This window comes from Canis lupus, chromosome 12 (assembly GCF_011100685.1).
Source record: "Canis lupus familiaris isolate Mischka breed German Shepherd chromosome 12, alternate assembly UU_Cfam_GSD_1.0, whole genome shotgun sequence".
Lineage (NCBI taxonomy): Eukaryota > Metazoa > Chordata > Mammalia > Carnivora > Canidae > Canis > Canis lupus.
In genome coordinates, this window is record NC_049233.1 from 70,256,021 (window position 1) to 70,277,235 (window position 21,215).

At 44.1% G+C, this 21,215-nt stretch overlaps 2 long non-coding RNA genes across 3 annotated transcripts; one reads left to right on the forward strand and one right to left on the reverse strand.

Annotated features, from left to right (window-relative positions):
* Window positions 1-207: 207 nt before the first annotated feature.
* Window positions 208-20,027, forward strand: LOC119874317. 2 transcript variants are annotated; one of them, XR_005367501.1, is made up of 4 exons: window positions 208-679; window positions 2,795-2,942; window positions 7,762-7,982; window positions 19,763-20,027. It is a non-coding gene; the product is annotated as an uncharacterized LOC119874317 (long non-coding RNA). The 2 variants fall into 2 exon arrangements; XR_005367500.1 differs by lacking the exon at window positions 19,763-20,027 and adding an exon at window positions 13,821-14,187.
* On the reverse strand, window positions 16,688-18,021 carry LOC119874318. The gene is made up of 2 exons (XR_005367502.1): window positions 17,934-18,021; window positions 16,688-17,021 (listed from the first exon to the last, which is right to left on the reverse strand). It is a non-coding gene; the product is annotated as an uncharacterized LOC119874318 (long non-coding RNA).
* Window positions 20,028-21,215: the final 1,188 nt, after the last annotated feature.

Below are 21,215 nucleotides of genomic sequence, written 5' to 3' on the forward strand. Positions count from 1 at the left end.
CTGTGAACTTGGCAGGGAGCCACTGAAGGATTTAAATTGGGTTCCGTCAAGATTAGTTTTATATTCTGAGAACTCTATTTAGCTGTGAGTGGATCGGGGAAATTGGGATCCAGGCAGTATATGATGGAGCCATGAGCATAGATGGAGGTAATGCTTTTTAGAAAATTTTAGAAGGTTGAATCAATAGCACTTCGTGAATAGCTGTATCAGGGAATTTAATTATATAGAAAAGGGTCTAAGATGACTCCAAGCTTCTAGCTAAGGCAATTAGGAAAAAATGTAGAAAAGCCTTATACTTATTAAATATTTTCTATATGCCAGACGTTGTGCTAGTTGGACATGTCCATGAACTTACTGAATCCTCATAGTAACACTGTGACGTAGATATATTATTACCTCAACCTCAGATGAAAAATAGAGAGTTAGAGATGTAATTTTCACAAGACACACAAAGTGGCAAAGAAGTTTTAGAGGTAGGTGCGTCCAATTGCCTTACCCATCAGACAATATTGTACCCTCCTTACCACCATGGGTGGATGGGTCCTGGGCACCAAGACAGCAAATTCCGAATGAAGAGCAGGTTTGAGAGGCAACCCAACATGGAAGGATGGAGGAAAGACAAATGTGAGGTGACGAAGTAAACAAGCACTGAACGGTAACTCGGGAGCCCGGGGATTGGGTGAGTGATCAACAGCATTGACAACTTGGGGACAGACAAGATACTGATGGACAGTGTTTGTTGGATTTGGTGACAAGAATGTTGGTGGCTTATAATCTTGAAAATAATAGTTTGGATGGAAGTGACAGGAACAAACCCATATGCGATGGTGGGAAAATGGTTATGTAGGAAAAAAAAAAAGTGAAATCCAACTTAAAACCATAAGTGCTGAGGGGGTGAAAAAGAAGGAATTATTTCCAGGGGGCGAGCCTAGTCAGGGAAGGCTGCCTGCTGAACTCTCCGGGGAAGCATAGATGTTCAGCATCTTGACCCCTCAATAAGGTCTTGCTATTAATCTTAAGAGTAATGAGTAATGAGTTGCTGGTTCTACACAACTAAGGAACTCTAAGTATGTCAGACCTAATGAATTTATCCAAAGAACCCATTACCAAATATCAGCCCCAAATTCTTCCTCCCCAACTCTTATATGCTTTATACTCCATGGAATCCCAGGGAATAAATGTGTGATCAAGTCCACAACATGTGTGTAGAGAATGAAAAAGAAATGCTGGTTATAGAAAAAAGAAAGTATATACAATTACATGTGTATGTACGTCTACGTTCATGTACATAAACAACTACCTTTTCCCTTAGGTCACAGGTGACGATTCTGCAAATAAGTATTACTTTAATACTTCACCTCCTGTGCTATTTGGATCTCTGAAGCTTTGAGTTTCCTAAACTCAGCCCAATCTAACACTCGGCACATACGAAGAAAATAAAGTTGCGTGACAAATAGTATCGCTTTGGTTCCTTTATAAACATCTACGAAGGGACTGCTTTATAACAAAATGCAAAAAAGCTTACCTTTTAACCACAAAAATTTCTAATAGGTTTACAAATAAGGATAACAGTCTTATCTACTAAGGCCTCCTTAAATTATGGAGGATAAAATAATATTGAAATACTTGAAAATATCTTGTTCAAAAATCGAACTCTAGAAATTGTGACAGCTTTGTCTTTTTTTATTTTTTAAGATTTTTATTTATTTATTCGTGAGAGACACAGAGAGAGAGAGAGAGAGGCAGAGACACAGGCAGAGGGAGAAGCAGGCTCCATGCAGGGAGCCCGATGTGGGACTCAAACCCGGAACTCCAGGATCATGCCCTGGGCTGAAGGCAGCGCTAAACCGCTGAGCCTCCCGGGGCTGCCCAACAGCTTTGTCTTAAAACTGTTGTTGGTAACACATCTTGAAATATCTCTAATTTTAATCATTTCTATTTGGTCGCCTGAGATCAGTGGCTTTAATCTCAATTTTATGACTGAGATTTTTAAACTACATTTGCTTAGATTTCACTTTAAGAACAAAGAGTAACACAGAGTTTTGCAGCTTGATTTGTAAGAAATGAATTACGTGACAAACAACCATAAAGCTGGCAAGAAAAAATTTTAAGTTGGTAATATTTGATGTTAAGTGGACAAAGCCTGATTATAGTTAGGAAGAACAATTCCATTTGCCTGGTATTCCTGACATTAAGTTGTTAAATATATGCATACTATGAGCTCTGCCATTATATATATAGCCAATATATATATATATCTTTTTAATTTATATATATATATCTTTTTTTAATTTATATATATATATATATATAGTGTGTGTATATATGTGTGTGTGGTGTATATTTATATTTATATATATTACACCATATACACACAGAGTCAGAAACAAAGACAGAACAATCAATACCATGTAATGTTTTCAGAAGATAGATTTTCCAATTAATTCATGAAAAACCTTTTTAGATGATAAGTAGGTTTCATACACAGACAATAAACAGGAAAGATATTAAATTAGGATTTTCCTCATTTTAGTCTTTATTCCAATTTTAATACTAAATCATGTTCATTTTGTCCTCAAAGATATTGAGCTAGTTTTTTGTGTCTTTTTTTTTTTTAATTTATTACTTCAACAAGAACTAGTTTCTTATCCTTTCTTGAACAAACTAAAAAATACAACTGAATACTTTCCCACAGGGTTCTGGGCATTACCTGTGTCTTAGTCCACTGAGGCTGCTATAACAAAAAATACCAGAGACCTGGTGGTTTAAACAACATGTATTTATTTCTTAACAGTTCTTCAGCCTGGGATGTCCAAGGTCAAGGCACCAGAAGATGGGATATCTGGGGAGAGCCCGCTGCGACTTGCAGATGGCTATGTCCACGGATGTAGCCTCCCGTGACAGCTAGCAGAGGAAGGAAGCAAGCTCTCTTCTTATACGGGGTGCTAATTCCACTCAGGGGGTTCTGCTCTCGTGACCTAACCACCTCCCAAAGGCCCCCACCTCCTAACGCTATTCTGTTAGAGATGAGGATTTCAACATGTCAGTTTGGGGGAATACAAACCCTCCATTCATAACACCCTACATTAATTTTACTTTCTTTTAAATGACTTTAAAAAGTGGCCTAAAGCTGCTATGGTTCCAGTAGCACGTAGGTTTGCCAGACTCGCTTGGTGAACCCCATCCAACCCTGTCACCTCAGAAAGCTTGCCAGGAAGGCTGAAAAGTTAGCATTCTTCATTTTGTCACCTTTATGTCCTCTCGTGCCTGTTGGCTCCTCCAGAAGGATGATTCTGAGACCTTGGCAGAGACTGCAAGCTTTCCTATGCTGGAGGTCATGGTGTAGCGTGAGGAGTCGCTAACTCTTCTGCTGCCTGAGTCAACACAGATGACAGCCTTGTCCTCACGGGACCCCGTGCTGCACCCCTTTAATTCCTCCTGGGCACGACAGCTCCAGGAGACACTAAGATTCAGGACCCTGATTCAGCGAAGTGGGATGCCCCTCGCTGTCTTTGCCATAGCATCCCAGCCCCGTGTCTGGACAGCCCCTTATACTCACTCTCTAGGGACAATGGGATGTGACAAAGACCCTCCACTCCACACTACATTCCCAGAGGGTGACAGTGGCAATAGCCACTGTGGCAATAGCAGTAACCAGGGTTCCGTGGGAAGGGCTTTCTTAGTCTTATAAACACAATTAAAAAAAAAAATCCTTAACTCTGTATTATTTTTCCCAATTTTGGAAAATTTCCTATTGATTTATCTTATTTTGTTTTTGAAAAAGAATGGAGAAGGTGGCTCTCAGTATCTATAAATATTGTTTCCCCGGAAACCTAATGGGGATTTTAAAGATAGCTGTTCAGTTGATTTAATAATGCCCATGAGGAAGTGACCAGAAGTGATCTGATGCTAGAGAGGGAGTGTCTCCAATTTTCCGTTTCTATCGTGTCACTGTCCAAGCATCTAGGAGACGTGGCGATTAGAGCTGTAACAAATATAGAAAAAAGAAAAAAGTTCAGTTGGGTCACAGACTAATCAGATCAGTTGCCAAGGGAGACAGTACGTTACCAGCATGCTTTTCAAATATTCATTGATTTTCTGTACCTGAGGAAGAGTTTTTCTTTTCAGATTTCCAGCAAGCCCAGAATGAGTAGTCACAGACTTTTGTATTTTCCTATTTAGCCTATTTGGCACACTTTTTAAAGTACAAGTCTTCTCCTGAGCCTGACAGTCCACCTTTGACTTCTTTTGGGGACAAATAGCCACATTGCAAGAGGTTTGCTTTCCTTTACACTTGTAAAAAATTTATTTCCGACTTTTCCTTTGCTTAATCATTTTACCCACGTCTGGCTCTCTGTGCTGCTGGATCACACCCTAACCTAGCTGTAGAATGTTATCTGCAAGATATACCGTCATTAACAGATCCATAATCTAATTACACCAATTTGTGTATTATGATTACTCAGAGTCTGGTAAGAAGTGTCTAGAACACATTACAAAACACCAAGACACAAGATCACTACCCTGAGGAGCTTACGATTTCGCATCGAGGTTGGACAAGAACTAGAGTGGCTCACAAGCAAAGCAGGGTTACAGAAGATTTGAGAGATTAATATTAGAACGCTGTGAAAAAGAGTCTACGGGACGTGTAAATTATAGCTACCCGTCCCTTGAGTAATAAAAAAAAGCAAAGCTTGGAGAATAAACGAAAAATACTCCCCAAAGCCAACACAAGGGCAGAAACTTATAAATGAAATAAATAAGCTAAAGTTCAGATTGCATAGAGGCTGAGTGAGAACAAAATCACTGAACTCAGTTTAGAAAAAGAAGTGAGTTAAGGAAGCATGTCATGGGAACAGTAACAGGACTTTACTTGCAGAGGAAAAAATGGCACACTTGACTCAGTTTCAGACAGATTTCGATGTAAAAGTTTTGAAGTTGAAAATTCACAGCTGGGATCGATTTAGAACTGCTTTTATCTCATGGTAGCATAATAAAATTTCAGATAATTTTTAATTGTCCAGATTTCATAGGTGTGGCTTATCTGAGATGTGGTAAATAAACAAGGAAACGTTAATGAAATCGAAATCACCATAAAATTTTATGATTATATCCTATCAATGGTACAAAATTCTTTGGTGATTGAAAGCCATTTCCTCACCAGGATTCTTTTAAAAACTCTTTTACAATTGTTTTACATTAGATAGAATCTATTTTATTTTAGAAATTCAGCTGCTTTTTGTCCTTTTGTTCTATCGATGAGACTTGTCGATTTTGGCACTTGGCTTCTTTCTTTTTAATTTCAATTACTCCACACTGAAGTTGGCAGGAAAACCAAGTCCATGGTTTATAAACCCAGATAAAGTGTCGTAGAGTAAATAACACACCATGAGAACACCCAGCAATTTACTGCTAAAATCCAGGGTTAGCATGTGAAGGCCGGTGTGGGCTCCATGATGACGCTCCCCTGAAGAGGCTCTTAGCTGTGTGGGCTCAAGGCGGGGCTGAAGGGCCGTGGCTCAGGTGGGATTCTGGTCCTCTCCTGGGCTGGGACCCTGCTCATTAGCCATCTGCCTCTCCCCCAGCACTAAGAGTCTGAATCGAGCTGTTACTGGATTTGTCACAGGGAAGAAAGTCTCTGCGTTTGCCTTTGGCATCGCTAGCTGCTGTAGTCCTGGCTGCTCTTTGATTTCCCAAAGGAGAAGGCCACCTCTCCCTAGCCTCTTTCCTGGGAGTGAGGCATGAGTCTCCCGAGGCCACCACAGAGAGCTGCCAAGGACAGAGAGAGCGGCTGTCCTCCGGGTGCCTCAGTCACCAGTGCCCAGGCTCTGTCCTCTGGAAGAGTCTCCGAATCTACCGCTACAGGTCTAGGAGAGCTGACCGCTTATCTAATAGCTAAGATCGGAAAGATGGCTGTTATGGGGCTGAATTATGGACCCTCAGCCCTCTCCCAATATCCATCTGTTGAAGTCCTAACACTCAGTACCTTGGAATGTGGCCTTATAGGGAGATAAGGTCTTATAGAGGTAACTGAGTGAGAGTGAGGTCACTGGGGTGAGCCCTACGCCAGCATGACTGGGGTCCTCAGAAAGAGGGAAAGTTTGAGCACAGAGTCATGCATAGAGGGCGGAGGACAGAAGACACACAGGGAGAAGACAGCCATCTGCAAGCCACGGAGAGAGGCCTGGAATGCTCCCTTGCCTGCTGACACCTTGATTGCACACTTCCAACTCCCCAAACTGCGAGGAAATAAATTTCCGTGGCTTAAGGGGCCCGGTGTGTGGCTCGTTGTTGCAGCAGCCCTAGCAAACTAATACAACCACTACGTAAAAGACAGCCTGATAGGGCTCTCTTGACTCCAGCTGAGGAACTGGAGGCAGATGGAGAAAGCGCTGTCACAGAGTCTCAGCATCCCTGATGCTCAATTCCGTGCGTGTGCCTTCACCTCCCCAGGTGAACAACTCCATCATCAGGAGGCCGTTGACGGTCCCTTCTCCTGGAACAGCAGGGGACACACTGAGGGACCACATTTACTCGGCAACAGTGCACCATGATGGGGGTTGAGTGAGGCAGACTGAGGTCTCTTCTACAAGATGGATCCTCTGGGCTCTCAGCGCCCCGTTCACCGTCACGTGGTGAGGCACCAACAGCTGAGCCTCTTTGGTGTGAATCCTGATATGATGGAGCCAAGGGGGAGGCCTTCAAAGTCCACACATGTATGGTTGATGCTCACACTCCTATTTCGGACGCCTCAGCAGCAGGGCCGAGGACAAAGCTTCTACTAGCGTAACGTGAGCAATCTTGTTTCATCCTCCCCAACTCTGTGTGGGAAGCTATAGAGGCTTTAGCTTGTTCCAGGGATCTTGACAATGAACATCAAGAGGAAAAGTGGTCCAGGGTGTCCAAATTTCCCATGTAACACCTGTCTGTAAGGTGGGCAGCAGGTGAGAGGTCTGTAAGAAGCTGAGCACCCAACACAATTCCAAGGCAAATAAAAAACAGCACCTTTTTGTGTCTGCTGCCCTACCATGTGCTGTTGGTAGATTTTTCCCTCTAATTCATTAGGAAGCCCGTCATGCAACGCACGTTCATGGGGAACCTGGTGCTAAAGCATTCGTAGACGACCTGCTTCTGGGTTGGGGTTTTGTATGTAGCAGAGCAGCTCCCTCGCTGCGATCTATTGAAAGGCAGCCCTCAACACAAGGGTTCATAAAAAATAATTAATTAATTAATTAATTAATTAAAAAATAATTCATTACGAAGACATTTCTTAGGAGTGACATATTTTAACGGGGAAGCAAGAGAAGTTTTCCTGTGACTACTTCTACCTCTTTCTAGAAAAGAAATATCTTTTCTTAGCTGGGATTTGAATTCAGCTGTATACAAATTGAGGGTTAGAATTCAGGGAGCTCCTGGGATCAGATAAGGAGAAAAGTCACCCCTTATTTTTGCTGACTTTTAACTGACATTTAGCATTTCCTTCTATTTCGCGTGGAAATAAACCAGTCATAGTAGCAATACCAATACTAGAAACAGAAACCATGAACAGAATCTTAGGCATATTGATTGTCGAAGACATCAAAATTTCATTTACGCTCATCACCGCTTTGGAAGTTTGATCATTACTGCGGCTACCGCTAAGTAGTGTTATTTCGTGTGTTCATTTAAGAGGACAGCTAGGACATTTTTTCTTTGATGACTGCAGGGCAGTGTCATTTATTTTCTCAGTAATCCTATGTGTTTTATTTATTCCTTTATAAGTGTCCTAAAAAAAGGCTCCTTCGACCTACCAGGCTCCCAGTGGGGTGCACGGAACACAGAAGGCTAGGAGTCCCCACTGTGCCAGCTGGGCCAGGGACAGTCCCCGGGGAACCTTGGCTGCCAGGAGCTGTGGTTGCTGCAACACATCCTTTACAATCAGAAAAGACCAGAACGATTTCCATCCAGGGCTGAATGATAGAAAGCTGATTTTTAAAATGCAGGTAAGTGCAGTCTCTTCCCACCAGGCTGACTTCCAGTGGTCTTGGGTGGGATTTGTTTATTTGTTTCTTTGTTTGTTTCTCTGCTTGTTTTGTGAAGAGAGTTTGAAGCCCATGGTCTGAAGACCACATTGCAGAAAACGCTGGTGCTTAGGTCCTGCTGGCCTAAGTTTAACACCTAATATCCATCCTGCATTGATTATTTCTTTTCCATCCCTGGCTTCTAAATCCATGATTGCACAACATCACCCCCACTTGCCCACCTCTCCACCCCCACCCCACAGAAATCACTGTTTTACTTTACTTTTGGCAGCAAAAATCATTTTGAAAGTATTTGTACAAGTAACACAGTTTAGAATAGCATTTATGCTACAGCATCTATGCACTATCTATTTTAAAGATAGAGGCAAACAGTGTCTTTCTAAAAAAGGGCAATTTAGGGGCCCCCGGGTGGCTCAGTGGGGTAAGCGTCTGCCTTCAGCTCAGGTCATGATCTTGGTGGGGGGCCCGCGTTGGGTTTCCTGCTCAGCGGGCCCCCCTCTTCACTGCTTCTGCTGTTCTCTCTCCCTCTCTTTCTCTCTGTCAAATAGTAAATAGAAACTTTAAAAATAAAAAAAATAAAAAAGGACAGTTTAGAACATTGTCCACAGGTTCGGGTGACTAAAAAGGATGTATACGTTCCTTGGTCATCATGTACTTTGCTGACGTGAAGGATGAAGGAAACAGAAGCTGTACTTGCAGCTTTGTTCAAATCCTGGAAGGTTTGCTTTTGCAAATACCTTTCCCTTCCCTGAGTTACACGATTCACCCTGTGTCCATACTGACGGCCCACTGCCATTGTGTCCAGACATTGACGTGGTTTGCAAAGCAACAATTGACATCTCTCCTAGAGAGCCGCACAGCCCTCAAGTGAGGTTGGCCCCTGTTAGCAACCCTGTAGACTCTGCCTCAAGAGTCCAGAGCAAACAGACTCATTACAATAGTGACTGGAGGGCCGTGTGTTTGCTCTGGGGGTGGAGCAAGCACGGTTTTCTCAAACCTACCAAGGAACCCTGAAGGCCTCCTACCTCGGCAGCTACTACAGTGCGAAGTGTCACAGGTGACAAAATAAGCTTTAAAAAAAGATTTTCCTGCTGCCTATCTTTTTACCTTATTTAGCCTGTTTTTAACTGTATTATCAGTCTGTCTGGGACAAAAGTTCAGACAGTTGTCAAGACATTTAAATTGTAAAAAAAAAAAAAAAAAAAAAAGAAAGATATTTAAATAGTAAATAAAGTAAATTGTACTTTATTGGTAGCTGGGTGCTAGGATTTGTTGGCGCCTACCTCGTGCTCCAGTCAGTGAACCACTCTTTCTCCCTGGACCGAAAGCCCCTGGAGGGCAGGACCAACAACATTGCAGGGCCACTTTGGTTCCGACCTTTCCCGATATACCTGTTGATGTTATAGACTTTTCCAGAGCAGGTACTTGGGAGGAGCAACCAGAGGATCTCACTGGGGCTCCTGGCTGCTGACGGGAGTCTCTAAAGACCAGTTAATGATTTGCTGCTCATTTACACAAGAGTCCATTTCAGTGAGTCTTTTCAACTGATTTTTTTATACATATATATTTCGCAGCTTTATTTTATTTTCAGATTCGTATTATGAGCACGAGTTAAGTCACAAAATTCTTCTGTAAAAAATAATAATAATTTTAAAACTCTCTGCTCAGTGTATATTTTAAAGTGGTTAAAATGGCAAATATTATGTCATGTGCAACTGGCCAAAATTTTTAAAAATTAATAATAGGGCATACCAAAACCCAAATATACTTTAAATGGGTACAGTGTATGGACTTATATTTCCATAAAGCTGTTTTTAAGGATCTCTATTCAAAATCAAGAAAATTTCCCCGTCTTTTTTGTAGAAAGATGCCCCAACAAATGTTTGTGTTCTTAGTAGATAGAGCTCCTAAGTATCTTTATGCATGTTTTCAGCCAAAGCAGAGCTTTTGGTCACTTGGGATTCTGGGATTTTCCTTAGAAAATACGGACTTCGGTCCCCCAAGAAGAAGAAGACAAAAGAAAAAAGAGAAACTAAACATAAATATATATTGACAAGGTGTTTCTCTTCTGTCCAGCTCCGCAGTCCTATTTTATCTTTAGGAACTAGCAAAATAACCCGATTTTGCCATTATTGTCCTCCAGTATCCTTTTCCTCTCCATCTCGCTTTCTCTTCCCTGAAATAATAAGGTCCTTTTTGAGATGCCCTTGGGGAGGACAGAGCGTTTGCATCATCTCCCCACTGTGGCTGTCCTTTCCTCAAAACAGTTGGTTCTTGTTGTCTCTTCCAACACAGTCACACGAAGGTGCGAGGGGTTGATAGAGCTACCGCGTGTCAGCACTCCTAGAGACGGTTCTATTTGAAAAGCTTAGCTCATTAAGAAGGATGAATTTCTGGGGGCTGTGTATATCCAAGGTCATTTTGGTCCACTGGGCTTTCCCACCCATCTCAAATGCAGCCACAGTACACCGTGTCTGCCCTGAGGCTGTCCCCGTCTATCTGTCACGTGCAGTGACAATCCTCCGTTCTGAGTAGATGCCAATGAGGTGAATGGTGCAGTTGGTTTTGTCTTCAAACTCAGTCAGCTTCGCCTGAAGACGGTCACTTAGAAAATCCCTTTCACTGAAGAAACAACCAAGCCATCTGTTCATGCCCTTCACTGTTTACAAAGCAGGGATAGGAGATTATAGGTCTTTAAAATTCATTGCAGTCCAAAAAAAGCATTCTAGTATTTTAACAGAGATTTGTCTACAGTCAACGGGTCAACTAATGGCAAACGAAGCTGGAGATGGAAACATCTCCATTACTCAGGGCCTCAAATCACTACCTGAGCTTTAATCTCCTTATCTGTCTAGGGTTGGTTGAGAAGCCAAGAAAGGGATTATCTAACCCTCTCGAGGTCCCTCCTAGTAAACTGCAATTTTACTGCAGGGAAAATCTCATCAGGATGGTGACAAATTAGCCAACACTGCCCCTCCTAAGAGTGACTCAGGCTCATTCTGCTCTTTTATCCAGGATAGTGTGGCCAACCATCACTCTCCTGGGTATAATATTCGATGCACAAATGCACAGGTTAGAATTTATGATCATCATAGGAAAATATCCAACGAATGATTCAAACGTGTAGTACAATCATGTCATTGTACTAGGGCACATTCAGAATGTCTGCAGTAGCAGTGACACAGTCTGGTGGTTGGCCAAGAATGGGGATTATGGCCAGCTCTTCCTTCCCCCAGCCTACCCCAGCAGGCCCCTGGGCGTCCTCCACTTGCATCAGAACAGGACCTACATTCTCTGTTTTTGGCTTGAGCAAGTGTAGGGCTTTGGAATCAGCCCAACCTTGTTCTTCTTTAGGTCAGGAACCCTACTCGAAGAGGCCCAGCTTTCCCCCACCCATCACCTCGTTTACTCATATTTATCTCTTGAGCTTTTCCACTGGTGTCTCCAACTCATCCTATCTTCCTTAGGCTTCCCTCCAGCCCCTGCGCATCTCCTGTTTCAGCCTGTGCCCCCTGTTTCTCCCTTGGGGGGGGGCGGTTACTACCATTATCCTCATTTTACGGAGGAAGAAACGGAGGCACCGAGCCAATCTGGTGATAATGACTTGAAATAGGTGTGGAGATTTAGACGTGGAGGCAAGAATTATGAGACTGTGAACAGTAAGAACTCCTTAAGGAAGCTGACCTGGGGGACGAGGAAGGGGAAGGAAACCTTCTTCTTGCCTTTTCTCCACAACAAGGCCCACTCTGCCCAAAGATCTGGAACTTGGGGTCCTTGAAAAGCTTCAGTCGGTCAGTTTAGAAATCACAGAGAAAATCTCTTCTTTATGGCACGACCCACGTCAAAATGAGGATTACGCAATTTGCTAAATCCATACTTTTTTTGCATCCTCCAGGGCTTTGAGATGCTGCTTTGGGCACAGGTATCGTAGGAGACAGACCCACAAGCTGCTCAGTTCTGAGCCTCCGGCTATCAATATTCCCAGAGATGTGCAAAGCATAGCAGCCCCTGGCTGATGTTCGCCCAAACTCCCTTAAAATGTAGATTGTAAAGGAGGAAAACACCGCACATCAACTGGTATATGTGATCCATGCTCCTTCAGTGTTAAATCAGCACATATCACTTTGATTCACGAAATCCCGAGGATGAGCCAAGTGCAAAATAAATTAGCTTTTTCCTGTCCTATCACCTTTGTTTGAATACCGACTTTGCTTCTCGCCAACTGTGTGATCTGTGCCAGTGAGTTAAACATCCTGAGCCTCAGTTTTCTTACATATATCCTGGGAAAAAATAACAGTTTCTACTCCCGGGATGGGAAAATGAAATGAGTAAATAGATCGAAACTGCGTAGGACAGGGGCTAAGGCCGTGGTAACGGTCAAACGCTGCGAGTGTCACATCACTTCTTAAGTATACATTTATTTAGTATCTGAGTATGATCCTCCAAGGACACTGCTAAGTCAAGCCCTAGGAATACAGAGACGAATTCTTTTCTCATTAAAGCCTCTACCTCGTTTAACATTTTTTTTCAGCTGGGGTTACAAAGTAAATAATGCTGTCAGATAACAGGAATTACAAGTAGATAAGATAAATAACAGCAAGGGAGCGAGAAGAGGGGCAAATGTGAAGGCAGGAAAACTCTTTTGCTGAAGGGTCACATACTTGCTTAGGGTGGGCCACCTTTCTGCCTCTGGACTTCCCTGCCGCCGACAGGAAGCTGCAAAGTTGAACAAGAGAAGATTTCCGACCTCAGGGAGCCCTGAGTCCAGTTGAGGAAACAGATGTGTAAACAAACAATTACAGTGCAATGTGATGAATGCAAAAATGGAAGTTCTCTGGCAGGCTTTGCAGAGGAAGTGATATTTGAGCCCAGTTTTTAAAGGCTGGAAAAGGTCGTAGAGAATAACCAGGAAAAGGAACAGCACGGATCAAGGCTTGGAGCCTTCAAGAGCCTTGGAAAATGTGCTAAGATCTGCTAGAGCCTCAGCAGAGAGGTTGTAGAAGGCGTACAGGTGTGCAATAAACTTCTTTTTTTTTTTCCCCAGCGAAATAATAATAGGGTTCATGATAAGAGTTCCGTGGCAGCAAGAACAATAAACACAGCTTCAAAGAAATCAGGATGGACTCGAGAAATCACACAGAATGCCAAGAAAGACAAAATTAAAAAAAAAAAAAAAAAAAAAAGGAAACGAAAGCTCCACCTCTGTTACTATTTGTCCATTATGATTTGGATTTTTCCTCGGGAACCTTTCGGGGAGAGAACGAACCCTACGCTCAGATATAAATACTGAGTAATTCACGGTCGCCTCAAAATAGCATCTGAAACGGTCACCTCCCAGGATCTTGAAACTGTTTCAGATCATTAGAAATCATCAAATCCCAGGCTCTATTTTAGTTAAAAAAGAAGTATAACTTTTTTTTTTTTTTAAGTGGTATAGTGGTAAAGTAGGGATGAGACCAGGATGTTTCCTCCTTTCATTGTGAGCCTTTTCCTACTTGACCACATGGACCGTCCGTTCCAGCTCGGTGCAGCGTCCTGAGATCTGATAGACCATGTGTCTTCACAAATGAGGGAGTGGCACAGGGCAGAAGACAGTAGCTTAAAATCAGAGAAACTGATTCAAATTCCAGCTGAAAAATATCGGCTGCCATACGTGAGAGGTTATTAAATACACGAATAATTCTAGAAGAGAGGCTGTATATTTGAAAGTACAGGAAACTTTAATTGCGTGCATCATAATTTTTTTTTTTTTCCCCAAAATTCCTCCAGCTTGACCTAAACATATCCTCCTGCCTACAGGTAACCAATCTGACAGTGACGTTTCAGTGAAGAACAAATGACTGAAATTTGATAGAAGTTTTGCTTTTGCACATTGCCAGGCTCACCTGTCTTTCCAGAAGCCCGTTTCTCTTCCTGGCTGCCTGAGGATTCCGGAGCGGGAAATCCTGACCCCGCACTGTGGCCCGCTTCCGCCGGGCTCTCCATCACGTGGCTCACCCTCTCTGAACACATGCGTGAGAGCATCGAGACCCTTCCAGATTCAAAAGAAACTCTTGTGTTGAGATTTTGCAGTAAAGCAAAGATGAATAACTACTGCCCTCGTTGTTGCTCCCTTAGCAGCTCTGTTTACGTATTTTGGACTGCATTGTTTTCTTTGAAAAGGGATCCCCTGTTTCTTTTTCAAAGCGCCCTGGATTTTCCTGATGTGAGTGGTTTGCACATCGTCACTTCGGTGGTGTGGCCAGGGACTTAGATCTCAGGGTGCCCCGCTCCCCACCCCGGCCCCTGCTTCCCAGGGGAGCTCCTCCGCGGCCCTTCCGGCCCCCGCGGCTGATGCCTGCACAGTATCTGGCTGGGGGCGCCCGCAGCCAAAGTCTGGTGAACAAATTGAAACATAAATGGTCAGGGTGACGCAGGTTTTTGTTCTTTCTCCCCTTACTTCCCTGGGATGTCGAGTACACACGGCCCAGTACCTGTGCGAAGCCTCTACTTTGGCTCTCACTCTTACAAAAGTCAACCACTCTACGTTGTTCTTAGCATCATTGACATTCACCACCTCGCAGGTTTAGAAGGGCCTTTCTGGGGGCCCCTGGGGGGCTCAGCGGTTGAGTGTCAGCCTCGGGCTCAGGTCGTGACCCCGGGGTCCTGGGATCAAGTCCTGCATGGGGCTCCCTGCATGGAGCCTGCTTCTCCCTCTGCCTGGGTCTCTGCCTCTCTCTCTCTGTGTCTCTCATGAATAAATAAATAAAATCAGAAAGAAAGAAAGAAGAAGGAAGAAGAAAGAAGAAAAGAAAGAAAGAAAGAAAGAAAGAAAGAAAGAAAGAAAGAAAGAAAGAAAGAAAGAAGAAAGAAAGGAAGAAAGAAGAAAGAAAGAAAGAAAGAAAGAAAGAAAGAAAGAAAGAAAGAAAGAAAGAAAGAAAGAAAGAAAGAAAGAAAGAAAGAAAGAAAGTTGGTCCTTTCTGTGATCCTTGTGAATGCACAAGACAGATGGCCACCGAGACATACACAGGGGGCGGGAGGAGGCTGTGCTGGCACAGGCCTTAGGTGGCATCCCCGCTCCCCCAAGGCCCTTCGCCCGGCCTCACGTTGTCCCGTCACCCCCTTACACAGCAGCTCTCCCCCACAGCCCTCTCCCCGTCGGATGCTGCAGCCCCCTAAGTCGCCAGGAGGCCTCCACCCTGAGGAGCTGCAGCCTAGGCCCCAGCCCAGCTGCCCACCCGCGTCAGCTCGCCGGCCTCCGCGCCTCTCGGTGGTCCCGGGTGCCAGCTTGGTTCGTCCCCCGAGCATGCATCTGGTTTTCATCTGTGCAATTAAAACCTTTTGAAACCAACGTTCGGAAGCGACAGGTCGTGGACTCGGCTCGTCCCAGGCCGCAGGTGGACGGCTCGTCCCAGGCCGCTGACGTCTGCGCCCCCTGCCCGAGCCGCGTGGCCGCCTAATCAGAGGCCCAGACACTTCCCGAGGTCGGTGTAGAGCGACGGCCAGGCCCCGGGAGGACAGGCCCAGGGCATCCCTGTCTGCGGCCCTCTCGCTGGCCTGCGGCCTGGGGCCGCCCTCTCCGGATACCTCCTCACGTTCGGGTTTCCCTCCCCTCTCCCTCCATCCGCTTGCCTAGATCCTGCACTGGAACATTCCCCTCTCAAGCCAAGGGTTACAAGCTTGGTTTTGTGTTTTGGTTTGTTTTTCAAGGCTAACAATTCCATTGTATTCAACTATCCCACGTGCCAAAAAAATCAATTATTCTTGCCCACGAATACTTTCTTACAGCTAATGGTTACAGGGGCAGAGCTTCAAGGCTCGACGTCCTTGGGAAGGCTACGTCCCCGGACACTCCAGGAATGTACAGGCAGCTTTGATTTATCACGGGTGAGCATGGGGGTCTCCCCCCACCCAGGGTGGCAATCGGGGGCTACGCTCTGCTATGTCCCAGCCAGGAATTCACTGATTCTTCCGTGGCATTGTGAGTTCCACTAAACACCAGGGCCGCCCACCAACGCACACGCGTGTAAGTGTGCACGCGCACACATTCACCCCAAAGTAAGACCTCCTCCTTTCTCTAGTTTGAAAGACAGATTCCCAAAAGTAGAAAAGTTGGAGAAGGGAAAGTGTTGTTTCCATTGGGTTGTTTTTCTCAGGGGCGGTCAGTCGAAGCATGCCTTTGACTCACAATACGGTCCTTAAACTTTGTTCGTGTAGATTCCTTCATACACGAGACCCGGGTAGGAGAGCACATGCAGATCCAAGACGGGTTGAATCATTCTTTAAAGTCTCTAAATGTGGAAGAATTGGCCCCAAATCAATGTGCTGTTTAAATCTAAATGCCGTCCAAGATGGCAGCCACTAGCCGTAGGCCACGATTGACCCTCTACCGGAGTTAACATACACTATAAAACACACACTCTAAATATTTTTTTAAAGATGTTATTTATTTATTTATTTATTTATTTATTTATTTATTTATTTAAGACACAGAGAGAGAGAGATCATGGGGGGAGGGCAGAGGGAGGAGCAGACTCCCCACTGAGCAAGGAGCCCTCTGAGGGGCTTGATCCCAGGACCCCGGGATCATGACCTGAGCCAAAGGCAGATGCTTAACCGCCTGAGCCACCCGGGCGCCCACATGTGCTCGAAGTAGTAAATACACAGTGGATTTTGAACACTTGGCATGAAAAATAATATGCAAAGTCATAATTTTATTTTAACTACATGTCAAAGTGGTAATATTTAGGATATGTCTGGTAAAGTAAAATATATTATTAAATTGACTTCCACCTGCTTCTTTTTCCTTCTTAATGCACGTGTGGCTTATACATGTAGGTCACATTATATATCTATTGGACAGCACCGGTGTAGATGTTAATTCAGTTGTGGAAAAGGAATGTTTTCTTATTCTGGAGTATATGGGACGAGCTGAGCAGAGATCTCCAGCGGCCACGTAACCCCTGACACGTCATATATTTACTTGCTCGTTTGTTTATTCTCTCTCTGTCTCTTCTGCCACTGGAAAATAAAGTTCATATAAATAAAAATTTATGGCCTGTTAACCCGCAATGTGTGAAATAACTGAACATTTGAAATGCGTCTGCCCTCCTCTCCTATGAGCTAAGCTCTGCAGGCAGGTGTTCCCTGCTTCGGCTCCTTGAGAACTCCAGGTCTGGGGCATGTGGATGTGGGCCGTGCGGCAGTGGCGTGAAGGGGGCCAGGTGGGGGTCTGACTGCTGACGCTTTTGAGAAAAACTGCCGCCTCTCACAGTATCTGGGGGATTTGGGAACCTGCTTTGGAGATTGGGATGCGGCCCTGATTTATGGCTTCCCTAGCGTTCCCTTCCTTTCCTTCTTCCTTCCTGGCGCTCAAACCGAAAACCACCAAGTTGTTCCTGACTCTTTGTCTCTCACTCTCCACTTCTAATTCATTGCCAAATACTGTCGGATCTTCCTTCAAAATATTCCAACCTCTGCCCACTTCCTCCCCAACCCCCCCCCCCCCCCCCCCCCCCCGCCACTGCCACCTTGGCCCAAGTCATCTGCACCTGCGTAGGCAGAGCTCAGATCCTGGAGCTCGTCTGTTTAAACCACCCAACGGGGATCCCTGGGTGGCGCAGCGGTTTGGCTCCTGCCTTTGGCCCAGGGCACGATCCTGGAGACCCGGGATCGAATCCCACATCAGGCTCCCAGTGCATGGAGCCTGCTTCTCCCTCTGCCTGTGTCCCTGCCTCTCTCTCTCTCTCTCTCTCTCTGTGACTATCATAAATAAATAAAAAAAATTTAAAACCACCCAACGTCGCCGTGGCAGTGAACGTAAAAGCCAAAGTTCTTACAGTGACTTTAAAGGTTTATCCTACTCCCACCCCCCAAATTCTCAAACCTTAATCCCCTAACCCCCTCCCCCGGCTCACTGGAATCAAGCCTTACAGGTCTCCAAGTTGTTCTCACACTCGCACACTCTTGCCTCAAGGCCTTTGCACTTCCTGTTCCTGTTGCTTGGTGTGCTCTCCCTCCAAATCTTTGCATGGTTTGTTTCTTCACTTCCTTCCAGTGTCTGTGTGAATGCCCTGCCTTCTTCTTCTGTCCTCCACCCACCCCCCCACCCCCCATCTTCTTTGGCCACCTGTATAAAATATTACCCTTTTCCCCTTATCTAGTTAATTTTTCTCCATCGATCTTAACAGCATCTGACAGGTCATACATCTCCCTGACCATCTGTTGATCACGTCTTACCCTTAGAACTTTAGCTCCAGGACCAAGTGAGGGTGCTGCTTTGTTCATCATTGAATCTCCATTGCCTAGACATGGCTTAGATCTCAGGGGTTCGATAGATATTTGTCGAAAGAACTCATGAAAGATGAATATTTCAAAGCTTTGTAAATAATTCCCCAACTTCAAACTTCCAAATATTCATACTTACAATTAGCAAAGTACACCAGAAGTTGTCCCAGAAGTCTGGAGAACAACTCATCCCTTTTAACATCTTCCCCTTCCACTGATGAGCTCATAAATTACTTCACCGAGAAACAGTATTTATGATGATGTTTCAGGTTACAGTTCATATATACATATATGTGTGTGCATAAATATATATATATATATGTTAATTGTACCGTTAATGTTACATTTATATGTTAGATCTCCCTGGATTAGTTAGAAAATAGAACACAGCTTGGACTTTCCAGCCTTCACTCATCGTGTTAACTGGACCTGGAGTACATGTTCCATGGGTTGGAAACCTATCCATTCTTCAAGGAAACATGTGAAGTACCACATTCTCCATAAAATCCTCTCTGACCCTCCATCAAATGGTACATTTTCTATGTTACAAAGCCCAAGATACTTTTCATTTTTATTTTTTTAAGATTTATTTATTTATTTATTCATGATTTATTTATTTATTTATGATAGACACACACAGAGAGAGAGAGAGAGAGAGAGAGAGGCAGAGACACAGGCAGAGGGAGAAGCAGGCTCCATGCCGGGAGCTTGATGCAGGACTCGATCCCAGGACTCCAGGATCATGCCCTGGGCCAAAGACAGGTGCCAAACCGCTGAGCCACCCAAGGATCCCCCCAATATACTTTTTAAAATACATGTTAACTGTGGGACTTAACCTTACTTTGCCCTGCAATAGAGGTAGAGGGCATGGGCCTATTCTTTTCTACCTTTATCTTTTTTTTTTTTTTTGAGATTTTTAAAATTTATTTGTTAATGAAAAACACAGAGAGAGGCAGAGACACAGGCCGAGGGAGAAGCAGGCTCCATGCAGGGAGCCCGACGTGGGACTCGATCCCAGGACCCAGGATCATGACCTGAGCTGAAGGCAGACGCTCAACCCCTGAGCCACCCAGGTGTCCCTCTATCTTTGCAGTTAGTTTATAAATACCTCAAGAAGACTATCTCTTACTCATCTTTATTCCCTGCATTTACCAGCACATTTTTTTTTTAACATAGTAGGCTCTCAGTTATATTTGTTGTATAGAATTTAAGTATAACAATATTTTAGAGGAAAAAGAAGCCTCATCAGTTTTTTTAAATATTTCAAAGCAAACTTTTAAGGCAGAAATCATTTCTAAGTTAGAGTCTACACCATATAAGCTGCCTGTGTTTGGTGTTTAAGTTGATCCTGCCAATTGAAAGTTCCCACCGGGGTAAGTACTTTCTTCATCTCTACTATCAACATCTCTTTTGAGGGCCTAGCACCTCCAGCCATAGGGCCCCTTTAATCAGTTTCTTTGTTTTCTTTCTCTCAGAAGATATATTTAGTGAGACTTCGCTGTACACCACCCAGCCTCCACAGTGTCTACGCCTGAACCAAGATGTGTACTTCAACATGGAAGAGTATTTTCAAATTATCTTCCTTCCTTATCCATCCCCACTCTACCCAGGACAACAAAGTGGAATTTTTTCATTGTAAGAAAAAAAAAATGGCTCTAGAGAAGAAACTACTTCTTTATTTTTGTTACTGGAAAGAAGTGGGGGGAAAAAGTGACTGTCATCCCATCAAGGTCTTCATTTGTTAAAATTGTTCTGCAGATAGAAAATTTAAGGATTTTTTTTTTAAAGCACTTTCCCAGAATTGCTTTTGCTTAAGAGGAAGTAAAAATGATTCCCAGCCACCTCTCATTGTCTTACCCATCATTCAGGCTTTCTAATTTCATCTCATCACCACCTTGAAATGAAACAAGCTCATTTGAATGACATGTCACTGGTCTAACAGGAAAAAAACCTTTACAGACAGGATTATTAAAATTTGTCCTCTCATTGGACAAATGCTGGAAGAGTACACCGAGGTCTTTCAGCTTAGCTGGAATCAATTTATTGGGCAAGTAATGAATCTAATTGTTATGCCGGCTTCCATGTCAGCAAAATAACAGATGTACAGTATAATAGAGAAGAAAAAAGTTGCTTGGGGATTGTTAGAGCAGGTGCTACATTAAAAAAAAAAAAAAATCACATGGAACTTTCTCAAGTGCATTAGGAAACAGTTGGAAACCAGCCAGGGGGAACGTTCTCCTTCAATCCCTTGGACATCCAGTTGTGGGCTGGGATTAAGCCCCCGAACAGCTGAGTCAGGAGGACACTGACACCTTGTCACTTCTTCAAGCTCTTTATTCCTCCCTCACCCTCCAACAAAAGGACCAGAGATTACCCTCCCCCAACCAGACACACACACACACACACACACACACACACACACACACACACACAGAAGTCCAGCTGCCAGATATGGCTTTCAGAGAACACTAGACAGCGTTGAGTCCAGGCAAGTTACCATGGTTCTTTGGCTATTATTACGTCCAGCACATCAGGGAATGGAAATAAATGTGCACATGTTCTAAAAGGCCTTTTGGAAAAGATCAGTGGGGCTGCATGGGGGACACAATGGCAGCCTTTGTCACAGAGAAAGGATTTGGTCTGGCAGGCAGCAAGCAGTCCTGCTGGACACAGGGTTTGTCTGCAAGCGCAGTGTGGGAAAACCATGTTCAGGTTTACCGAACATCCTCATTAGGAAAAGTAGGGCATTTAGCATAAGCAAAAATCATCCCGAAGACATCAGGTAAGAGCCTGCTGTTTTTAATTAATTGCTTCCGTGATGCCTCGACTTTAATAGGGGTGCCACTCATAGAGGTTTAGAATTACTCCAGAAACACAAATCATTCAGACGCGGGCACAACAGAGAGGATGTGAAAGTTTGATAAAAGC